This window comes from Eleginops maclovinus, chromosome 17 (assembly GCF_036324505.1).
Source record: "Eleginops maclovinus isolate JMC-PN-2008 ecotype Puerto Natales chromosome 17, JC_Emac_rtc_rv5, whole genome shotgun sequence".
In the NCBI taxonomy this organism is placed as follows: Eukaryota; Metazoa; Chordata; class Actinopteri; order Perciformes; family Eleginopidae; genus Eleginops; species Eleginops maclovinus.
In genome coordinates, this window is record NC_086365.1 from 1,208,494 (window position 1) to 1,216,474 (window position 7,981).

Genomic DNA, 7,981 nt, shown 5'->3' on the forward strand with positions numbered 1-7,981 from the left:
CACCACTGATACAGTCTGAATTGTTAGATAATACTCGTTTATCTTGTGTTTTTTTAAGGTGGCTGGAAGAACAACCCATAATGCCAGTCAGGTTAAGTATATATTTAGAAAGCTGATGGCACAGTGTGGAGTTGTGAAACCATGCAGAGGCAATGTGACAGCACAGGATGAGACAGAGTCCCTAACAGCGGTCATCGACACCTCTACAAGCCTGTCAGCTGTAGATATGTCCTCTGCAGCAGGAGGAGAAGATCTTCCAACCCCCTTTGCTGACATTCCTGCCCTAGTACATGATCACAGCTACCTTCCCGTCCGCTTCAATGGTCTTGTGGACAACACTCTTGTGTACATTTCAGGTGAAGGCTGACTGAAAGTCGATTTTGCCTATAACCGATAGTGCCAATAGTCAAATCTGTGGGAAAACAATCTGACGATAGTCCAAAACGATAACTGTCTCCTTAATTTCTCCATGTTTATTAATTATTATTATTATTATAAGTTATGATATTATTATACCAACTCAAATTTCAGGATTTGTTGAGCGACGGGCTCTGAAGAAGCTGTCCTGTGATGTCTGCCGTGCAAGCCTGGTGACAGACGCTGCATCTGCCATCAAGGACCAGAGCTACCACCTGCTGTCTCTGAAAAACACTGGAGGCCTGGTGATTCCATCAGAGGGAACAGTGAGGGTCGTCAGGGCAGCAGAGTGGGTCATTCGCCAGGCCTCAGCAAGTTGCAGACGATCACAACCCATCAAACTGCTAGAGATCATGTACATTGTACGGAAGAGGATCGGGTCAGAGGATGTGTTTGTGCTCGGGGAGCACATCGGCGACACGCAGTATGGCATAGACAGCCACCACCATACGCTGTTGACATTAGTTGTGTCCCTGTTTTTTAAGCTAAGGCAGGTGTGGGCAATACATTTTTACAAGGGCCACATGAGAAACCTGAACTGTGTTGGAGGGCCGACCCAATGATAACTTGAACTTAATTCTGCTCAATATTCATTTTCTCCCATTTTAAAAGGCAGTAAATTCTATATTTTGATTAGCTGCTACAGGTTATCAGAAGAATAAGGATATTCTGTAAATATTTATATAAATATTTGAAATTGTGGTGTAGGTCAAGAAAATACTCCTATAGAAGTAAACCGTAAAAACAGAAACAATCATGACATCAGTGTTTCATTTTATTTTTAACTAGTTAATCTTCACAAACACTGAAAAGGTGTTTTGCAGTATGTTAAAGATATGCAATTGATCAACTTTATACAAAAAGCAATACATGCTTTTAGTTTTTTTCAGTTCATTTTACTGTTCAGTGAGAGAAATCCAGTCTGGCTTGGAATTGAACAAGTGCATTGAAATCTGGCTGAATGTCTGAGGTGGATATGCAAAGGACAGCTGAGAGGTGATCATCAGTGATAGAGGATCTGTATCTGGATTTGTTTAACTTCCTCACTGAGAATGTCTGTTCACATGTGTAGGTAGATCCAAAGAGGAATAGAATCTTCTGAGCACGCTTCCTCAGGTGTGGAAAGTTCTCCTCTTTGAGAGAAGAGTAAATATCCAGCAGTGAGACTGACTTAAAGTGCTCTGCCAGAAGTGTGTCAGACTGCAGGTCAATGAGTTCCATCTGAACATCACTGGGTGCATTATCCACACTGCAGGTGAAGGGAGAAGAAACCATGTGCATGTCAGTCTCAACTGTTTTGAAGTCTTGAAATCGCCTTGAAAACTCACCATGCAGTGCTTCTAACATGGATGAGTACCTGTGGAGGTGATCAGCTGATGGTGCGGCTTCCTTCAGTGTTGGCAAGTGGGTGAGAATGTTGTCCGTAATTTGACTTAAGAGAAGCTGCAACTTTCTCATGATAGCCTTCACTGCGCTGTACATTTCATGCACAAAAAGGCCCTTGCATGCAGTTTGACATTTAGTTCATTCATTAGTGAAGTCACATCAACAGCAAAACCCAGGTCTACCAGCCAGTCTGCGTCTGAAAGCTGTGGGACGTCATTTCCTTTCTTCACACAGAACTCCTGAATCTCCTCTCTCAGGTCCAAGACATTTTTCAGCACTTTGCCCAGGCTGAGCCACCCGACAGCTGTGTGGAAGCTTATGTCACGATGTTCAGTCTCATTTTCCTCCAAAAGTGGAACAAACTGTTGTGATTCAATGCTCTTGCCCTGATGAAGTTAACTATTTTAGTTACAACATCAACAACAAGGTTCATTTTTAATACTGACTTACACAACACCTCCTGATGTGTAATACAATGCAAAAATACCAATTTCTGTTCAGGGTTCATTTCTGTCAGTTTATCCTGCATTCTCTTCAGAAGTCCAACATTTTTCCACAACCATCCTTTGTCAAATCACTCCCAGTTGTTGTTCCCTTCATTGACTGCATGGCTGCCAGCTCCTCCGTGATTTTGAAGTCTGCAGTTATCCCACGTAAGAAGACGAGTAGCTGGGCAGTGTCACGTACAGTGGGGCAAAAAAGTATTTAGTCAGCCACCAATTGTGCAAGTTCTCCCATTTAAAAAGATGAGAGAGGCCTGTAATTTTCATCATAGGTATACCTCAACTATGAGAGACAGAATGAGGAAAACAAATCCAGGAAATCACATTGTAGGATTCTTAATGAATTAATTGGTAAATTCCTCGGTAAAATAAGTATTTGGTCACCTACAAACAAGCAAGATTTCTGGCTCTCACAGACCTGTAACTTCTTCTTTAAGAGGCTCCTCTGTCCTCCACTCGTTACCTGTATTAATGGCACCTTTTTGAACTCGTTATCAGTATAAAAGACACCTGTCCACAACCTCAAACAGTCATACTCCAAACTCCACTATGGCCAAGACCAAAGAGCTGTCAAAGGAGACCAGAGACAAAATTGTAGACCTGCACCAGGCTGGGAAAACTGAATCTGCAATAGGTAAGCAGCCTGGTGTGAAGAAATCAACTGTGGGAGCAATTATTAGAAAATGGAAGACATACAAGACCACTGCTAATCTCCCTCGATCTGGGGCTCCACGCAAGATCTCACCCCGTGGGGTCAAAATGATCACAAGAACGGTGAGCAAAAATCCCAGAACCACACGGGGGGACCTAGTGAATGACCTGCAGAGAGCTGGGACCAAAGTAACAGAGGCTACCATCAGTAACACACTATGCCGCCAGGGACTTAAATCCTGCAGTTCCAGACGTGTCCCCCTGCTTAAGCCAGTACATGTCCAAGCCCGTCTGAAGTTTGCTAGAGGGCATTTGGATGATCCAGAAGAGGATTGGGAGAATGTCATATGGTCAGATGAAACCAAAATAGAACTTTTTGGTAAAAACTCGTAGTGTTTGGAGGAGAAAGAATGCAGAGTTGCATCCAAAGAACACCATACCTACTGTGAAGCATGGGGGTGGAAACATCATGCTTTGGGGCTGTTTTTCTGCAAAGGGACCAGGACGACTGATCCGTGTAAAGGAAAGAATGAATGGGGCCATGTATCGTGAGATTTTGAGTGAAAACCTCCTTCAATCAGCAAGGGCACTGAAGGTGAAGCGTGGCTGGGTATTTCAGCATGACAATGATCCCAAACACACCGCCAGGGCAACGAAGGAGTGGCTTCGTAAGAAGCATTTCAAGGTCCTGGAGTGGCCTAGCCAGTCTCCAGATCTCAACCCCATAGAAAATCTTTGGAGGGAGTTGAAAGTCCGTGTTGCCCAGCGACAGCCCCAAAACATCACTGCTTTAGAGGAGATCTGCATGGAGGAATGGGCCAAAATACCAGCAACAGTGTGTGGAAACCTTGTGAAGACTTACAGAAAACGTTTGACCTCTGTCATTGCCAACAAAGGGTATATAACAAAGTATTGAGATTAACTTTTGTTATTGACCAAATACTTATTTTCCACAATCATTCGAAAATAAATTCTTTAAAAATCCTACAATGTGATTTCCTGGATTTCTTTTCCTCATTTTGTCTCTCATAGTTGAGGTGTACCTATGATAACAATTACAGGCCTCTCTCATCTTTTTAAATGGGAGAACTTGCGCAATTGGTGGCTGACTAAATACTTTTTTGCCCCACTGTACATCGAAGCTCTCATCCAAAGCCAGAGAAAGGTAGTCAAAGTTGACCGCTCTGTTCCTCAGATGAAGCTCCAGATTTCCCAGGATGTCCTCAACCCTCCTCCTTACAGTGCGTCGGGAGAGGGGCACGTCCCCAAATGTGCCCTTTTTCTCCGGGCATATTAGTGCTGCAGAGTCCACCAAACACTCCTTAATAAACTCTCCGTCAGAAAACGGCTTACTTTTTCTGGCGATTTTGTGGGATATATGACATAGCTTGTCCTGACAGCCGCATCTCTGGGTGTGCAAAGTTTTGTAAAAAGTTCTTGTTGGTTTTGCAGTTTAGCTAGCAAAGCATCCGACTCCCTTGCGCGATCTTCATCAGACAAGTTCTTGTATCTCTCCTCATGTTTGGTCACATAGGCTAGTGGCGATTCAAATTGTAATCCTTTAACACAACGACCTGTGTACCACAAAGCAAACCGCTTTACCTCTGACTTCTGTAAATAAATATTAAGCAGTCCATGTCTTGTTGAAAACGCGGCATTCGGTGTCAACTTTTATTTTTTTGCCATGAGCTGACATTTTGAGGCCTAGCTGGCCAGCATCACTTGTGTCTGTTCATGCACGTCATGGACGTATAATACGCACGTGCGCCCAAACGTAATAAAAAATAAAAACACGTTTTTCAAAATAAAAGCAACACACTTGTATAGCATGAATGGCATAAATATGTTTTCATTCATGTTCTGATTGACTTCACGCGGGCCGGACAGGGACGCCCAAAGTGCCCAGGTCTGAGCTAAGGCTACAACACATCGCTAAAATGACTACACTTGGCTTACATAGCAACAACATGCGACAAAAACTCAATAAAATAGTCCTTTTCAAAGGGCATTAGCCCAATGTGGGTCTCTGGTGGGTCTTCCCGTGACGATAGACACTGGGTTTCAGCGGCCCTCACATCCCCTGGTTGTATTTTTAAACAATTTGGGTTTCAGACTGGTTTACTACCATTTTATATGTGTAAAAATATTTTTATTCAAAATTGGAAATATGGACTTGTATGGTTCTTCGTCTCAAGGCCTCGATTACTCATAAGTATGCAGTGTCATAAATACATCACTGTACAGGGTGGGGATTTCAACATGAAATATTTCTTGATGTATATTTGTAAAGGGAAATCTTGTAGTCTACCTATTTTAGAACATTACTCTATTTTTTAGAACATAACATCATTATTCATAATTATGCAGTGTCATAACTACATCTTTGACGTTTATAACAAACCAAACCGTTTGAAAATCAGTTGAAAATTGAGCAAGTTATGGTTATTTAAAAAGTACATGTACCACTACCCATAGGTTTGTGAAGAGCCGTAATGAAGCTCAAAGTGGGCGACTCCCACCGTCGACATCTTCTCAGTCTACCTCCCGTCCGCTCCCGGCTAATCTAAATATGGACATAGGGTTGGAGCTGAAGCAGGCGTGGCTACTGAAACACGCCCATCTAGCTCGAAGCTACCAAGCTAGCGAAGGCTTCCAAGCTAGGCTACATGCTACCGTGTGCTACTCTCATGCGGTAGTATTTTCTCCAGCGGCAAGGTGGCTATCATACGCTCCCGTTTAGCATCGTGGGCGTCTTGCTCGAAGGCTAACCCACGGCTAATTAGCTAGCTAACGAGCTAATCTAACAAGTGAGCAGACGATACTTCTGGAGCAGACACACTGATAATTAGTGCTAACGGTGCTAAAATAATAATAAAATTTCACTTACCAAAACAACTGGAAACCACATTTCTTGGACGGTCTGAGTACATTTAATCGCGCAGCAAGCCATATTATGTCTGATATTTGCATTCAAAAGGCTCAACACCAACAACATGTCCGACACGGTCAAGTGCAGTGACTGTTAGCGGAGCTAGCAGAGCAGACAACTAGCGGCTAGCGCACACTGACGGCGCTAACCTGTCAATCAAAGCGACCACGCCCTTAATTATGCATAACTTTAAGCCTTAATATAATTACGGGAGAGTTATATAGAAATTCACAATCCTCACAGTTGTCATGAATATGGAAATAAGCTGTAAAGACCAAAAGCAATTTTTGTACCACGCTGTAAACCTGTTTATTTCTGCTGTAAAAATTGGCATTTTAACATGGGGGGTCAATGTAAATTGCTCTGTTTTGGAGCCAGGCCACGCGGCCATTCGATGAACTGCAGTTTTTGGCACTTTGTATGTGTTTCACTGCTCAGCACAGGAGGTTGCCTCTTGATATATCTATGAGCTGAATCCCCCTCTAAAGCTACAGTGACAGAATCAGCACTTCAGGAACAGGGCTGAGATAGAGGCATGTTACAATGGGGGATCTGTTTGGTATTTTGAGCAAAACACTTTACACACTTCAGTTTGTATAGATATGGCCCTACAATATAATGTTCAAATATAGTATAATAGCAGATATTTCAAAACGGATCAAATGACGTGTGTGTAATTTAAAAAGTGAAGATCATAGTGACGAACTAACAAGACTAACCATCAGACTTTGTAGTTCATTGCAGTTCAACTCAGTTACTGTACATGTTATCTTTTTAGAGCTTATTGTTTGGTTTTCAAAGCACACCGTTTTACTGTTTCGGGTTCCCTCTCAAAAGTCTCTACAGTAAAAGCCAGAAAACAAAAAGTGCTAAAAGAGGAGCGTGCCGGACAAATGACGCACCTGAGGGGAGTGTTTGCGTCCACAGGTTGTCCCAAGTGTGAATAACTTAGCAATAAACTGCATATTTAAACTGGACATAGCTGAAGCATTTTGGGACTTCCTGCACCCTGTTTCATGTTGAACCGAAGCCAATTATCAGAAGGAACAAGAAAAAATTATAAATGCACCATGGATTGCTTAGATCCTTACCAAAAGGGGCTTCACGGCAATGCTACTTTGGGTCCACTTCCCTGCCCCGTACTGCTCCAGCACAGAGATTGGGAATCCCCCAATGGGCCCAACTACAGAAGTATACTTCTCTGTTCTGATCTGACATCTGTTTATACACATCTAACATGCATCAATAACTCAGCATGCATCATTTTGCCCACACAAAGCTTTGAAAAAGTTCTTCCAATCAACACAACCTGCCAGTCCAATAAATATCAGCACAATGTGCTCAACAAGAGGGCGATCAAAAGCCACCGAGTTTATCATTAATCTCCAGGCCTGCAGTGTCAGGGTGGTCAGACACAACTGGGCCCTGACATGAGGTTAGGCAGACCGTTCCCTGGGTGTAGCATCAGCAGCCCCAGCAGCTGTTCTCCATGTTTGTGGACGTGTGTGGCTCCACCATCTTGTCTTAATCGCAGCCTCCTCAAAGAACTGGCAACACTTCCAACAAACCCCTCATTCCTCTGCAGTGGGGTAAAGGCTTCGCCACCAGCGCAGCGGAGCCGACAGCCAGGTGTACTTTAACATGAGTCAGCCAGGAGGATGGGACGAAATAACACGGCCTGTGAAAGCAAATCTCATCATCAGCGTTTCCACACACACACACACACACACAGAAAGAGAGAGAGAGAGAGAGAGAGAGAGAGAGAGAGAGAGAGAGAGAGAGAGAGAGAGAGAGAGAGAGAGAGAGAGAGAGAGAGAGAGAGAGAGAGAGAGAGAGAGAGAGAGACCAAACACAGAGGGTGCATTCCATTATAACAGAAAGTAAGTTTGATTCCTCTTCACTTGGTTTCTTTCACGCTGTCGGATTAAATGCAGGACAGAAACGACTGCCTTTGAATAGGCGGGGGGAGTAACTCCCCTGTGAGCTGCTGGCACCCCCATGGTGTATCTAGCTCTCGGTAAACACAGCTCCACCGAGGCAGGTTAATGAAAAGCCTTCCAAGTTCAAGTTTCAACAGCTAGCCCCGGTGCACAAG

General features: G+C 43.5%; 1 pseudogene; it reads right to left on the reverse strand.

Annotated features, from left to right (window-relative positions):
- Nucleotides 1–1,320: 1,320 nt before the first annotated feature.
- On the reverse strand, nt 1,321–2,350 carry LOC134879498 (general transcription factor II-I repeat domain-containing protein 2A-like; annotated as a pseudogene).
- Between the last annotated feature and the right edge of the window lie 5,631 nt (nt 2,351–7,981).